Below are 15,485 nucleotides of genomic sequence, written 5' to 3'. Positions count from 1 at the left end.
GTTCAGAAGTACAACACTTCTAAAAGTGGATCAATGAGACCCTCATCTTGGAGGTAAAAAGAGCATCAATTTTTGTTCTCTACCAGCCAAAGAGGGGAATAAAACCACAAACACCATTCTCTCACCATTGCATACCTTTTAAATCCATGTGCTGATGCAGAGGTTCAGGAAGACATCCTCATGGAGTTAAGATGAGGACTCTTCTGAGAGAGTACCCAGGGCCAGTGGAACATGAACAGAAATGTGCATGGAGCAGGTGCACTAGGCCAAGAGCCAGAGCAGCCAGCTCACAGGGATCAAAACCACTCCATGATACAACATCCTGGCAATGTGTCAGTGGCCAACAAAGTATATTTTCATTTAGGTTCTATTCACATGTTTTGAATTGATTTTAGGTGGTAGCCACTTGCAATTGAGGGGAGAAGCTGGCTACTTGCTGGCAGGATGTCAAAACTCAAAGCTTTCAGGTTTTTCTAGGGTGCACTCTGCAGGTTCTTTCTGCCCACTGGATCCAAAAAGGCCTATATGTACATTTATATGTATTTTTAAATGCTAGACTCACTTGTTAACAGTTTAGATGAAAGCACAGCTCCCATGCCAGTGTGTCAGCAACCTGACACTGCCAACCCCTTTCCGCCTTGAGGCCAAGGCCACCCTTGCCATCCCTCATCTATCTGCTGGGGCATCTGAGATATACACTTCTAGATCAATATGATTTAAAAAAATTAAAGTAGCATAGTTCCCTTAATTTAGAAAAATTTACTATATATAGCTTGCATTCAGAACCACACGGAGGCTTAACAAAAAACACAAATCTATTGGGATAAATGCATTTTCTACCCTGAAAAAAAATCAGACTTACACATCACCTCCAGTTAACCATCAACCAAAAATAAGGTTTATGCTAATTAAATCCTGAAAAACAGCTTTTTTTTCAAGAGGGGGAGAATCTGACTCTCAGAAGAAAAAATAACTTGCAGGCATTCCATGGGGCTCACAGACACTGCAAGCGCCTAACCAGCGACTCATTCTCATACTGAGTGGGAAGAGTGTTTCATTTGTGGCTAATGCAGCTCTATGCAACCGCTCCCAGACATAGGATTTTCACTGAGGAGACTTGGGGGGAGTGTTCTGTCCTCTGTGAAGACACTTTCCAACAGCTGGGGGTGAGGGCTGGGGCCCAGGCTGCCCCCTCTGGTCTTTGGGGACTCCGGGAGTGGACTTGAGGGCAGGAGCTTCCTCTATTTCTCCACAGGTGCAGTGAGCTTCTTCTCCTCCTTCCTACAACTGTCAACATTTGACTTTTGTCCTTTTGGGGGTTGCAGTGGGGAAGAAGGCAGCTCTTTACTCGTTCTCTGACAAATCTCCATGTAGCTGGGATTTCGCAATTCTGTGGCAGCTCCACTCACCTGCACCAATTTACACGCAGTTGTAGTAAGGACAGAAGGCAGTCTGTCCACACTGTGGTTTCCCTCTGCTTTTCTACCACCTTGGGATCCTCAGGTAAATGGGCTGGGGAGAGGGATTGTTCATATGTTGCTGATACAGCACAAGAAGCCAGCAGTGAGGGCTCTCTGGGGACCACTACAGGAATAACATTCCTACTTGCATCTGCATTGAGGCTCCTTTCCTTTGATAACCCTTTTATCAAGCTAGATAACCTGTTTTCAAACAAGTCCTCTGGCTTCAAATTGCCTGCAGCTCCAGGTAATGGGGGGGAGTTGGACAACCCCAGTTCAAAGTTTGGTGATGGAGGCTTTGGTCGTGTTGGAGACTGAGTTTGTCTGCTTGTAAACTTCTCCCTTTTCTTCCAATAGCCAAAGGATTTTTTCCTGCTTCTGGGAGGATACTGTCTGAGTGAAGTCAGAGGAGAGGCTGCAGGCTTGAAGGTTGGAGACGTAAAAACCCATGTATAAATCCAGTATTTGGAAATAGAGTTACCAGGGGTGGATCGAAATAGCTATGCATTGTTGACAATGGGGGGCAGTCAGGCTGTGCAGAGGCAACTGTTGTCGGGGACTGTATACTTGAGGTAAATAAATGATGTGTAACCTGGCTGTGTATAAAGGTTCATGTCGTGAGATCTAAATCCATTCTTTGGCAAAAGTGGGTTTATAGCTATTGCCTTTGCTTTTAGCTGCACCTTAATTGGTTTCCCTTGAAAAGTTTTGACTTTTCACAGGTATTTGTAAGCCTGTTGTGCATCAGATTCTGTTTCAAATGTAATAAATAAATTATCATTATAGGCAAATTCACAGTTTATAAATTTCAGTAAATTATTTCCTTTAAATAGTGCTTCTACTTCTTCCACAGGAATAGATTCAGATATTTCTCCCAATATTACTATGCAACGATTGATTTGGGCTTACTTTTTCTCCCTTCTCATCCACCTGGACTAAAAGTAAAGATCTCAGCACTTCAACAATCAAATCCACACTAGTACTGAGTTTCTTGATATGGTCAAGGTTAGCTACCATTGTAATTAGAGCATACTGATCATCATCCATCTGTGATGTAAGATACATGGCACTAGCGAGAGTCTCCCTGGATAAACAGAATTCCAATTTTTTTAAGTACTTCTTGAGAGTCTTCCTGGCTTTCTGGTTGAGATTCATTCCTCCTTGTTTTACTATTTTCAGGTAGAGATCCGTATTCTGCATGATCCAGATCCAAAGTATTCATGTCTGTTTTGACTCATCTAAGTCTGGTAATGCTGCATTCTCATGACTTTTGTCACCATCACCATTGACATCTAGCCCCAAGGCCAGCTGTCTCCTCCTATGCAGCACTCAAACTGACAGCTGCACTACTTGCTTCCAAATGTAACATGAGTCCCCCACACTTTCACATTAGGGTTTAGCTCTGAAACCTTAGTTGTTGGCACCTGACTCAAAGCTGGGATGGAACTTCTTTGAGAAGTGGTTTGAGATATAGGACCATTCATCAGATGAGAGCTGTCCTTGCCCTCTCAGCCTCGCTGTGCCTGCAGTTCAGCCACAACTTTAGCATCCTGACCAGAAGTCTTGGGTTTCACTGGGAGAAGTTTAATGTAAACTTCAGAATGCTACCAGTGCCGCCCACCCAACACGACCAGCCTCCGGCATGCTCCTTGCAGCAGCCCTGGTGCCCAGCGACCACTCAACACACGGGGAGAGCTGAGGAGGGAGACTGTAGGAAGAGGCGGCACTGCAGAGCTGGGCTGGACGAAGGGAGGAAGGGTGGGCATGGGTCGGGTGCAGTGGCCAAAAATGTCTCAACCTCGAGACTCCGGATCCCCAACACTCCTTCCCTTCCCATGAGAACACACCTAAATAAATCCTTAAAAGGTTGTGTGTGAATCAATCTAGCAGAAATTCACTAAATACCAAGTTGATAGCATCCATCATAGCGCAGATGGGAGACTGAGCAGAGCCCAGCATCGGACCAGGGTGCTTCCGATGAGAATACAGGGCCCACATTTTCTCATAAAGGAACACTGGAGGGACCCAGCTTGAGGTGGGTCAGGGGCAAAATTACTTAAGGATAATAACTGGGCATTCTCAATGAATAGGACTCATGGTATTTCTGTAAGTTTGAGATAATTTCAAAATTAACTACTCTTAAAATGACCAAATTTTAAGATGACAATATCCATATCATGTTAGTAAAGCAGGGACAGCATAAAATATTATGCAAGCTAAACCTTGCCCAATTCCTATTAGGCCGAAGTTGTAAAACTTGTCCCCTTCTAAGCATCTACATGCCTGTGTGGAGACTGCACAAAAAATAGAATAATATTCACTATGCATTTCTTTTTGTGAATATATTTGTGATACTTCAGAAACAGCTTGATCTTTCTATTTTAAAGGTTTTGAAACCCTGTTGCTCTTTAAAAATAATTATTTTATTTTTGTACTTGAAAAGTAGAGATGGGGTGTATCTCAAATCTGTTGGTTCACCCCCCAACTTTATACCACAGCTGGGGCAGTACCAAGTTCAAACCAGCAACCTGAAACAAAATTTGGGTCTCTACAAAGGTGGCATGGACTCAACTCCTTTAACCCTCATCACTGTCTCTCAGAATGCACACCAACATGAAGCTGGAATCAGAAGCAGAGCTGGGACTTTTCCCAGGCTCTCTGACATGGGATGCAGGCATCCCAAGCAGTGGTCCAACCACTATGTCAAATGGCCACTCCTTAATTTTTAATTTAGTTTTTATTTGAAAGTCAGAGAGACTGAGAAAGACAAGCAGCAGAAATCACTCATCTATTGGCTTACTACACAATGCCCTCCACAATCAGGGCTGAATTAGATGAAAGACAGGAGCCAGGAGTTTCATCCAGGTCTTCCATATGGTTGACAGAAATGGTTGGGCCATTATCCACTGCCTTCTCCACAGATTAGCAAGAATCTAGATTGGAAGAGGAGTTGCCAGGACTCAAACCTGCACTCTTGTATGAGATGTCAATGTCAGAAGAGCAGCTTGAACTATTGAATCACATGCTAGTTCCTGCATCAATTCAAACCAGTGCATTCATCCTATCCTATATGTATTCAAAGAATGCAAATCTGGACATCCCCCCCTTTCTTTATTTTAAAAGCCTCAGTCCTGCTTTACCTCAGAAGAACCATGGTTCACTTTAAACTGAATCTGTCTCCCAATTTTCAATCCTATCCTATATCTGAAAAACATCTCTCTGATTTTATTTTAATCTCATTTATGACCGTTTGCTTTATATAATCCAGGACTCTCTGGTCTTGTCTCCTTGCCTACTGGCAGATTTGGGAAAATATTTTATAATATGTATTTTTAATTCCCTTGGGTGAATACCTGAGGGTTAAAATGTTAGATAAGTGAATGCTACATTTTTTTTCCTAAAAACTCTTCCTTGAATTAGAATCCATATGTCTTACTGCTCATAAAACAGATGTTCTTCAGAATCATGTCCTGTACAGCTTCCTCTCAGATGTCTCAAGCAGGGCCTGAACTTCCTTGGTGACATCCATAACCATATCCTTGAATGTGACTAACTCCTAAAAGATGGACATCCTTGCTCAGCCAAGGCCATCTGTACCAATGTCTAGGAGAGAAGGTCATAACTGTACCAAGTGGGTGGCTCTATGGATAGAAAATTTAAACCATGGTTGGGATAACCCTCAATTATATTCCTGTGCTGGCCTTCCACATGTCTTTCCCACACAATCACTGGGTTATGTACACAATCTGAACAGTCAGTCATTTCAATTTATGGGAGTGTCACAGCTATGCTGTGAAATAACCTGTAGATGTCTGAGTAAAGTGGGAAATTATACATGATTATAAATTTTTGAACTTAAGAATACAGAACTATTTCCTTATCAGTTTCAAATGCATCTCCTAACTCATTATGAGACAGCTAAACATGAATTAATTCTGACATAACAACTATGACCATGAGTTAACTATTCTCTGATAGGAACCTTAAGTTCCTCCACAAAATGACTGAACATTGGAAGAGGCAAAGCGCTAAAGTATATGGTGTTGCTTATGTAGCAAATAATAAATGGGACTTATGTCTGTTTGTGTTAAGGTGGAGAGGATGATGAAACAGTGACCAGCACTCTTCAGATTGAACAGTCTAAATACAAAACCTGGGGTTCAGCAGGTGCAGGTCTTTCACCTCTATCTCCATTGTGTTCACTGTCATAAATAAGAAGCCATTCCAGACAAGCTGAGATTCCTGAATTGCTGCAATATGATGGTCTTAGCCTGATCTTTTGTGGTGAGGACTTCCTTCTCTCTTCTCTGGGATTTCCAATAATCAGTTATTATTTTCTTTGTATCTGTTACTATTATTATTTATTTATTTGAGAGGCAGAGTTTTAGACAAAGAGAAGAGATACAGAGAGAGCTCTTCCATCATCTGGTCCATTCCCCAATTGGCCACAATGCGCCAATCCCAAGCCAGGAGCCAGGATCACCTCTGGGTCTCCCCTGTGAGTGCAGGGGCACATGCACCTGAGTCATCTTACCCTGCTTGTTTTTTGTTTTTAACTTTTATTTAATGATATAAATTTCCAAAGTACAGAATATGGATTACAATGGCTTCCCCCCCATAACGTCCCTCCCACACGCAACCCTCCCCTTTCCCACTCCCTCTCCCCTTCCATTCACATCAAGATTCATTTTCGATTCTCTTTATATACAGAAGATCAGTTTAGCATACATTAAGTAAAGATTTCAACAGTTTGCTCCCACACAGAAACATAAAGTGAAAAATACTGTTTGAGTACTAGTTATAGCATTAAATCTCAATGTACAGCACACTAAGGACAGAGATCCTACATGAGGAGTAAGTGCACAGTGATTCCTGTTGTTGACTTAACAAATTGACACTCTTGTTTATGGCATCAGTAATCACCCTAGGCTCTTGTCATAATCTGCCAAGGCTATGGAAGCCTCCTGAGTTCACTGACTCTGATCATATTTAGACAAGGCCATGGTCAAAGTGGAAGTTCTCTCCTCCCTTCAGAGAATGGTACCTCCTTCTCTGATGTCCCGTTCTTTCCACTGGGATCTCACTCCTGGAGATCTTTCATTTAGGTCTTTTTTTTTCCCCCAGAGTGTCTTGGCTTTCCATGCCTGAAATACTCTCATGGGCATTTCAGCCAGATCTGCAGGCCTTAAGGGCTGATTCTGAGGCCAGAGTGCTGTTTAGGACATCTGCCATTCTATGGGTCTGCTGTGTGTCTCACTTCCCATGTTGGATCATTCTCTCCCTTTTTTATTCTATCAGCTAGTATTTGCAGACACTATTCTTGTTTATGTGATCCCTTGGGTTCTTAGTCCTATCATTACGATCAATTGTGAACAGAAATTGATCACTGGGACTAGTGAGATGGCATTGGTACATGCCACCTTGATGGGATTGAATTGCAATCCCCTGGTATGTTTCTAACTCTACCGTTTGAGGTAAGTCAGCTTGAGCATGTCCAGAATTGCACATCTCTTCCCTCTCTTATTCCCACTCTTATATTTAACAGGAATCACTTTTCAGTTAAGTTTCAGCACTTAAGAAGAATTGTGTATTGATTACAGTATTCAACCAAAAGTATTAAGAAGAACAAACAAAAAAAATACTAAGAGGGATAACATATTAAGCTGTTCATCAACAGTCAGGGTGAGGTCTGATCAAGTCACCGTTTCTCATAGTGTTCATTTCACTTTAACAGGTTTCCTTTTGGGTGCTCAGTTAGTTGTCACCTATCAAGGAGAACAAGTGGTATTTGTCCCTTTGGGATTGGCTTATTTCACTCAACATAATGTTTTCCAAATTCCTAACAGGGATCACTTTTCAGTTAAAATTTAACACCTAAGAATAATTGTGTGTTAATTACAGAGTTCAACCAATGGTACTAGAACAAAAAAAAATACTAAAATGGATAAAGTATTACATTGTACATCAACCGTCAGGACAAGAGCTGATCAAGTTACTGTTTCTCATAGTGTCCATTTCACTTCAACAAGTTTCCCCTTTGGTGCTCAGTTAGTTGTCGCCAATCAGGGAGAACATATGATATTTGTCCCTATGGGACTGGCTTAATTCACTCAGCATGATGTTTCCAGATTCCTCTATCTTGTTGCAAATGACTGGGTTTCATTGTTTTTGACTGCTGTATAGTATTCTATAGAGTACATGTCCCATAATTTCTTTATCCAGTCTACTGTTGATGGGCATTTGGGTTGGTTCCAGGTCTTAGCTATTGTGAATTGAGCTGCAATAAATATTAATGTGCAGACTGCTTTTTTGTTTGCCAATTTAATTTCCTTTGGGTAAATTCCAAGGAGTGGGATGGCTGGGTTGAATGGTAGGGTTATCTTCAGGTTTCTGAGGAATCTCCAGACTGACTTCCATAGTGGCTTAACCAGTTTGCCTTCCCACCAACAGTGGGTTAGTGTCCCTTTCAGGGAACTGGATCAGAAGTGGAGCAGCCAGGACACCAAACAGTGCCATATGAGATGCTAGTACCACAGGAGGAGGATTAACTTCCTATGCCATAGTGCCTGTCTCATTTCCTTGTCTCTTAATCCAGTCTATCTAATAAATGGGAAACAGAATATTTCCAACTTAATGCCATCTCAACAGTCATTCCAAAAATTGTCATGTAACATTATTTTTTATTGTTACATGCCTTTTAAATCTATAGCCAGGGGGTCAGCATTGTGGCATAGTGGGTAAAGAAACTGACTGTGACACCAGCATCTCTTATGGGTGCTGGTTCAAGACCTAGCTTCTCCAATTCCAATCCTTCTCCCTGCTAATATGCCTGGAAATACAGTGGAGGATGGCCCATGTTCTTGGGCCCCTGTACCCATGTGAGGAATCTGAAAGAAACTCCTGACTCCTGGTTCCAGCCAGAGCATTGTGGCCATTTGGGGCATGAAACAGTGGATAGGAGATCTTGTGTGCTCTCTCTCACTCTCTCTTTCTTCCCTTCTCTGTGTAACTCTGACTTTCAAATAAATAAATAACTATTTTAAAAAAATCTTAAATCCACAACTAAAAGTAAATAAAATTACTCTTCATATATTATATGTATTTTAAAAATATGGATAAGAGGAGCAGGCAGGTTTAGTAGTTAGATGCCTGAATCCTACATTACAGTGCATGAGTTTGATATCTTCATCCAGAACCATACTCCAGTTTTCTGTTAATGCACACCCTGGAAAGCAATGGTGATGGTTCAACCTACTGGGTTTCTGCCACCCATTTGGGAAACATATATAGAGTTCTTGACCCCACTTTAAATATTGGCACAATCTTGACCATTGCAGATATTTGGGGAATGAACCAGTGAAAGGGAGCTTTAAGGTTAATAGTTGACTTTATTATGCAGCAAATCTTTTTTTTAAAACTTTTATTTAATGAATATAAATTTCTAAAGTACAGCTTATGGATTACAATGGCTTCCCCTCCATAACGTCCCTCCCACCCGCAACCCTCCCCTTTCCCACTCCCTCTCCCCTTCCATTCAAATCAAGATTCATTTTCGATTCTCTTTATATACAGAAGATCAGTTTAGCATACATTAAGTAAAGACTTCAACAGTTTGCTCCCACACAGAAACACAAAGTGAAAAATACTGTTTGAGTACTAGTTATAGCATTAAATCACACTACTCTACAGCAGTAAAAAACAATGAAATCCAGTCATTTGCAACAAGATGGAGGAATCTGGAAAACATCATGCTGAGTGAAATAAGCCAGTCCCAAAGGGACAAATATCATATGTTCTCCCTGATAGGTGACAACTAACTGAGCACCAAAAAGGAAACCTGTTAAAGAAGAATGAACACTATGAGAAACGGTGACTTGATCAGACCTCACCCTGACTGTTGATGAACAAGTTAATATGTTATCCCTCTTAGTATTTTTTTTGTTTGTTCTTCTTAATACTTTTGGTTGAATACTGTAATCAATACACAATTCTTCTTAAGTGCTGAAACTTAACTGAAAAGTGATTCCTGTTAAATATAAGAGTGGGAATAAGAGAGGGAAGAGATGTGCAATTCGGGATATGCTCAAGCTGACTTACCTCAAACGGTAGAGTTAGAAACATACCAGGGGATTCCAATTCAATCCCATCAAGGTGGCATGTACCAATGCCATCTCACTAGTCCCAGTGATCAAATTCTGTTCACAATTGATCATAATGATAGGACTAAGAACCAAAGAGATCACATAAACAAGACTAGTGTCTGCAAATACTAGCTGATAGAATAAAAAAAGGGAAAGAATGATCCAACATGGGAAGTGAGATACACAGCACACCCATAGAATGGTAGATGTCCTAAACAGCACTCTGGCCTCAGAATCAGCCCTTAAGGCCTGCAGATCTGGCTGAAAAGCCCATGAGAGTATTTCAGGCAAGGAAAGCCAAGACACTCTGGGGGGAAAAAAAAACCTAAATGAAAGATCTTCGCGAGTGAGATCCCAGTGGAAAGAATGGGTCATCAAAGAAGGAGGTACCTTTCTCTGAAGGAGGAGAGAACTTCCACTTTGACCATGGCCTTGTCTAAATATGATCAGAGTCAGTGAACTCAGGGGGCTTCCATAGCCTTGGCAGTGTCAATTTGTTAAGTCAACAACAGGAATCACTGTGCACTTACTCCTCATGTAGGATCTCTGTCCTTAGTGTGCTGTACATTGAGATTTAATGCTATAACTAGTACTCAAACAGTATTTTTCACTTTATGTTTCTGTGTGGGAGCAAACTGTTGAAATCTTTACTTAATGTATGCTAAACTGATCTTCTGTATATAAAGAGAATCGAAAATGAATCTTGATGTGAATGGAAGGGGAGAGGGAGTGGGAAAGGGGAGGGTTGTTGGTGGGAGGGACGTTATGGGGGGGAAGCCATTGTAATCCATAAGCTGTACTTTGGAAATTTATATTCATTAAATAAAAATTAAAAAAAAAACATAAAAAAAACAGAAAGTTAGTTTTCTCCTTCATGAATAGCTATGTTTCTCTTTCCTTAAACTGTACAACAGAAGAAATGGAGTAATTATTATTTCTAAGAAAAACAAATAAAAATGAGCTCTGTAACTGAAAAACAATTATAAAAGACAAGGAACTTTTTTGTTTACATGAATCATTGATATAAGACAAATTATTATAGACTACTTTAAAATAAATTGAAATTCTAGAGACCTGCGTGGAGAGCGTGGGAGCCCACAGTTCGGGACATCAGCGGCAGACTCAACACACCAGCGCTGGAACGCGAGGTGAGCCGAACCTCAATAACCCGAGACACCGGCAGGCAAGCGGAGAGAGGAGACTAGAGGGAACGACCCCCGGGGCGGGGGGGACTTCACCAAGCTAACTGGAAGAGAGAGAGAGGGAAAAAAAAAAAAAAAGGTGACTGGTACGGACACGGGTTTCTCTCTCTCCGCTCACCTCTCAAGGGCGAGCAAGACAAAGAGCAGGCGCCATCTTGGACATACGTCATAAGCAGAGCGACCTCAGGTCTGCACCGGCCCTGAGCCTAGCAGTAAAACCTGACTCTGGGTGGGGCGAATTAACAGGAGATTAGGACTTAGTAAATTTATGGTGCTACTGAACTGAGACTGTGAAAAAAGAGACGGTGGGGGAGAGAACTCACGGAATTCACGTGAGCACTCTCCAGAGACGCTACAATTCCGTAACTTTGGCAACCCAGTGGGAGACTGAAGGAGAATTTGAGCCCACTCTAAGGGCCGAACAGATTCCCTGTGTGGTCCTTGGGAAAGAGCTTCTGATCTCTGGCTCCTGTGGGTATATCATTTGCCTGCTAACTACCTCCAAATTTGTTCAGCTGTGCAGAATAACTTCCCTGTTGAATCAAAAAAAAAAGAGAGAGAGAGAGAGAGAGAGAGAGAGAGAGAGGTTTACCACGCCTAACCTGGGAGTGTCACCTTTGGCACACCAAACAGAGCTCTCAGGCCACACCCATCTCAAGCCCTAAGGCTCCATCAAAAACAGTCCACTTAATCTAGAGTCATAGTATAACAAGAAAAAGCACCACAGTGAAGAAACCAAATATCTCCAATATGACAAATAACAAACGCAAAAACCAAGGTAATAAAAACAAGGAAGTCACCATGAAGCCCTCAAATGAAAAAGACACCCCAATTCAAGATTATGAGGATGATGACATAGAAGAAATGCAAGAAGCAGATCTCAAAAAATTGATAAGAACATTAAGAAGTTCTCAAAAACAAATTCTTGAACTACAGAAATCCTTAATGGACAAGATAGAAAATCTCTCTCATGAAAATGAAATATTAAGGAGGAATCAAAATGAAACGAAACAACTAGTACAACAGGAAACTGGGATAGTGACTGAAGTGAAGAATTCAATAGATCAAATGAAAAACACAATAGAGAGCCTTACAAACAGAATGGGAGAAGCAGAAGAGAGAATATCGGACTTAGAAGACAGAGAACAGGAAAGGATACAGTCAGACCAAAGAAAAGAAGAGGAAATTAGGAATCTAAAACATATTGTCGGGAATCTTCAGGATACTATTAAAAAACCCAACATTCGGGTTCTAGGAGTTCCTGAAGGCATGGAGAGGGAGAAAGGATTAGAAGGCCTTTTTAGTGAGATATTAGCAGAAAATTTCCCAGGTTTGGAGAAGGACAGAGAAATCCTAGTACAGGAAGCTCACAGAACCCCTAATAAACACGACCAAAAGAGACCCTCACCACGGCACGTTGTAATTAAACTCTCCACAGTGAAACATAAAGAAAAGATCCTAAAATGTGCAAGAGAGAAACGTCAGATTACTCTCAGAGGATCTCCAATCAGACTCACAGCTGACTTCTCATCAGAAACTCTACAAGCTAGGAGGGAATGGCAAGATATAGCCCAGGTACTAAGAGAGAACAACTGCCAGCCCAGAATATTATATCCTGCAAAGCTATCATTTGTGAATGAAGGTGAAATAAAGACTTTTCATAACAAACAGAAATTGAAAGAATTTGTTGCCACTCATCCAGCCCTGCAAAAGATGCTTAAAGATGTGTTACACACAGAAACAAAGAAACACGGTCATCAATATGAAAGAAGGTAAAGGAAGGAAACCAAGGAAGGAAAGCTCACAGCAAAAGATCACAGGGAATTCAAAGCATATATTAGAACTTATCTTTGGCAAATGGCAGGGCAAAGTTACCACTTATCATTAGTCACATTGAACGTGAATGGCCTGAACTGTCCAGTTAAAAGACACCGTTTGGCTGATTGGGTTAAAAAACAAAACCCATCTATTTGCTGCTTACAAGAAACACATCTTTCCAACAAAGATCCATACAGACTGAAAGTGAAAGGCTGGAAAAAGATATACCATGCCAACAGAAATGAAAAAAGAGCAGGCGTAGCCATCTTAATATCAGACACCATAAACTTTACCACAAAAACCGTTAAGAGAGACAAAGAGGGACACTACATAATGATTAAGGGATCAATTCAACAGGAAGATATAACAATTATCAATGTATATGCACCTAACTACAGGGCACCGGTTTATCTAAAAGATTTGTTAACGGACTTAAAGGGAGACTTAGACCCCAATACAATAGTACTGGGGGACTTCAATACTCCACTCTCAGAAATAGACAGATCAATAGGACAGAAGATCAACAAGGATACAGTAGATTTAAACGACACTATAGCCCAAATGGATCTAACAGATATCTACAGAACTTTCAATCCTACAGCTAAAGATTATACATTCTTCTCAGCAGTACATGGAACCTTCTCTAGGATTGACCACATACTAGGCCATAAAGCAAGTCTCAGCAAATTCAAAAGAATTAGAATCATACCATGCAGCTTCTCAGACCATAAAGGAATGAAGTTGGAAATGAACAACTCAGGAATCCCTAGAGCATACACAAACACATGGAGATTGAACAACATGCTCCTGAATGAACAATGGGTCATAGAAGAAATCAAAAGAGAAATCAAAAACTTTCTGGAAGTAAATGAGGATAACAGCACAACATACCAAAACTTATGGGACGCAGCAAAAGCAGTGTTAAGAGGAAAGTTTATATCAATAGGTGCCTACATCAAGAAATTGGAAAGGCACCAAATAGATGAGCTTTCTATTCACCTCAAGGATCTAGAAAACCTACAGCAAACCAGACCCAAATCTAGTAGGAGAAGAGAAATCATTAAAATCAGAGAAGAAATCAACAGGATTGAATCAAGAAAAACATTACAAAAAATCAGCCAAACGAGGAGCTGGTTTTTTGAAAAAATAAACAAAATTGACACCCCATTGGCCCAACTAACTAAAAAAAGAAGAGAAAAGACCCAAATCAATAAAATCAGAGATGAAAAAGGAAACGTAACAACAGACACCACAGAAATAAAAAGAATCATCAGAAATTACTACAAGGACTTGTATGCCAGCAAACAGGGAAACCTATCAGAAATGGATAGATTCCTGGACACATGCAACCTACCTAAATTGAACCAGGAAGACATCGAAAACCTAAACAGACCCATAACTGAGACAGAAATTGAAACAGTAATAAAGGCCCTCCCAACAAAGAAAAGCCCAGGACCAGATGGATTCACTGCTGAATTCTGCCAGACATTTAAAGAAGAACTAACTCCAATTCTTCTCAAACTATTCAGAACAATTGAAGAAGAGGGAATCCTCCCAAATTCTTTCTATGAAGCCAGCATCACCTTAATTCCTAAGCCGGGAAAAGATGCAGCACTGAAAGAGAATTACAGACCAATATCCCTGATGAACATAGATGCAAAAATCCTCAATAAAATTCTCGCCAATAGAATGCAACAACACATCAGAAAGATCATCCACCCAGACCAAGTGGGATTTATCCCTGGTATGCAGGGATGGTTTAATGTGCGCAAGACAATCAATGTGATACACCACATTAACAGACTGCAGAAGAAAAACCATATGATTCTCTCAATAGATGCCGAGAAAGCATTTGATAAAATACAACACCCGTTCATGATGAAAACTCTAAGCAAACTGGGTTTGGAAGGAACATTCCTCAATACAATCAAAGCAATCTATGAAAAACCCACAGCCAACATCCTATTGAATGGGGAAAAGTTGGAAGCATTTCCACTGAGATCTGGGACCAGACAGGGATGTCCACTCTCACCACTGCTATTCAATATAGTTCTGGAGGTTCTAGCCAGAGCTATTAGGCAAGAAAAAGAAATTAAAGGGATACAAATTGGGAAGGAAGAACTCAAACTATCCCTCTTTGCAGATGACATGATTCTTTATTTAGGGGACCCAAAGAACTCTACCAAGAGACTATTGGAACTCATAGAAGAGTTTGGCAAAGTAGCAGGGTATAAAATCAATGCACAAAAATCAACAGCCTTTGTATACACAGACAATGCCATGGCTGAGGAAGAAATTCTAAGATCAATCCCATTCACAATAGCTACAAAAACAATCAAATACCTTGGAATAAACTTAACCAAGGACGTTCAAGATCTCTACGATGAAAATTACAAAACCTTAAAGAAAGATATAGAAGAGGATACCAAGAAATGGAAAAATCTTCCATGCTCATGGATTGGAAGAATCAATATCATCAAAATGTCCATTCTCCCAAAAGCAATTTATAGATTCAATGCAATACCAATCAAGATACCGAAGACCTTCTTCTCAGATCTGGAAAAAATGATGCTGAAATTTATATGGAGGCACAAGAGACCTCGAATAGCTAAAGCAATCTTGTACAACAAAATCAAAGCCGGAGGCATCACAATACCAGATTTCAGGACATACTACAGGGCAGTTGTAATCAAAACAGCATGGTACTGGTACAGAAACAGAAGGATAGACCAATGGAACAGAATTGAAATACCAGAAATCAACCCAAACATCTACAGCCAACTTATATTTGATCAAGGATCTAAAACTAATTCCTTGAGCAAGGACAGTCTATTCAATAAATGGTGCTGGGAAAATTGGATTTC

The 15,485-nt window shown here is 40.6% G+C and overlaps 1 pseudogene; it reads right to left on the bottom strand.

Annotated features, from left to right (window-relative positions):
- Positions 1 to 1,104: 1,104 nt before the first annotated feature.
- The window catches only part of LOC103345036 (la-related protein 4B pseudogene), a 42,015-nt pseudogene continuing 27,634 nt past the window's right edge, over positions 1,105 to 15,485 (bottom strand).

This window comes from Oryctolagus cuniculus, chromosome 1 (genome assembly GCF_964237555.1).
Source record: "Oryctolagus cuniculus chromosome 1, mOryCun1.1, whole genome shotgun sequence".
NCBI lineage: Eukaryota > Metazoa > Chordata > Mammalia > Lagomorpha > Leporidae > Oryctolagus > Oryctolagus cuniculus.
Note: the sequence above shows the minus strand (reverse complement) of the source record. Positions and strands in the feature narration are given on the sequence as shown.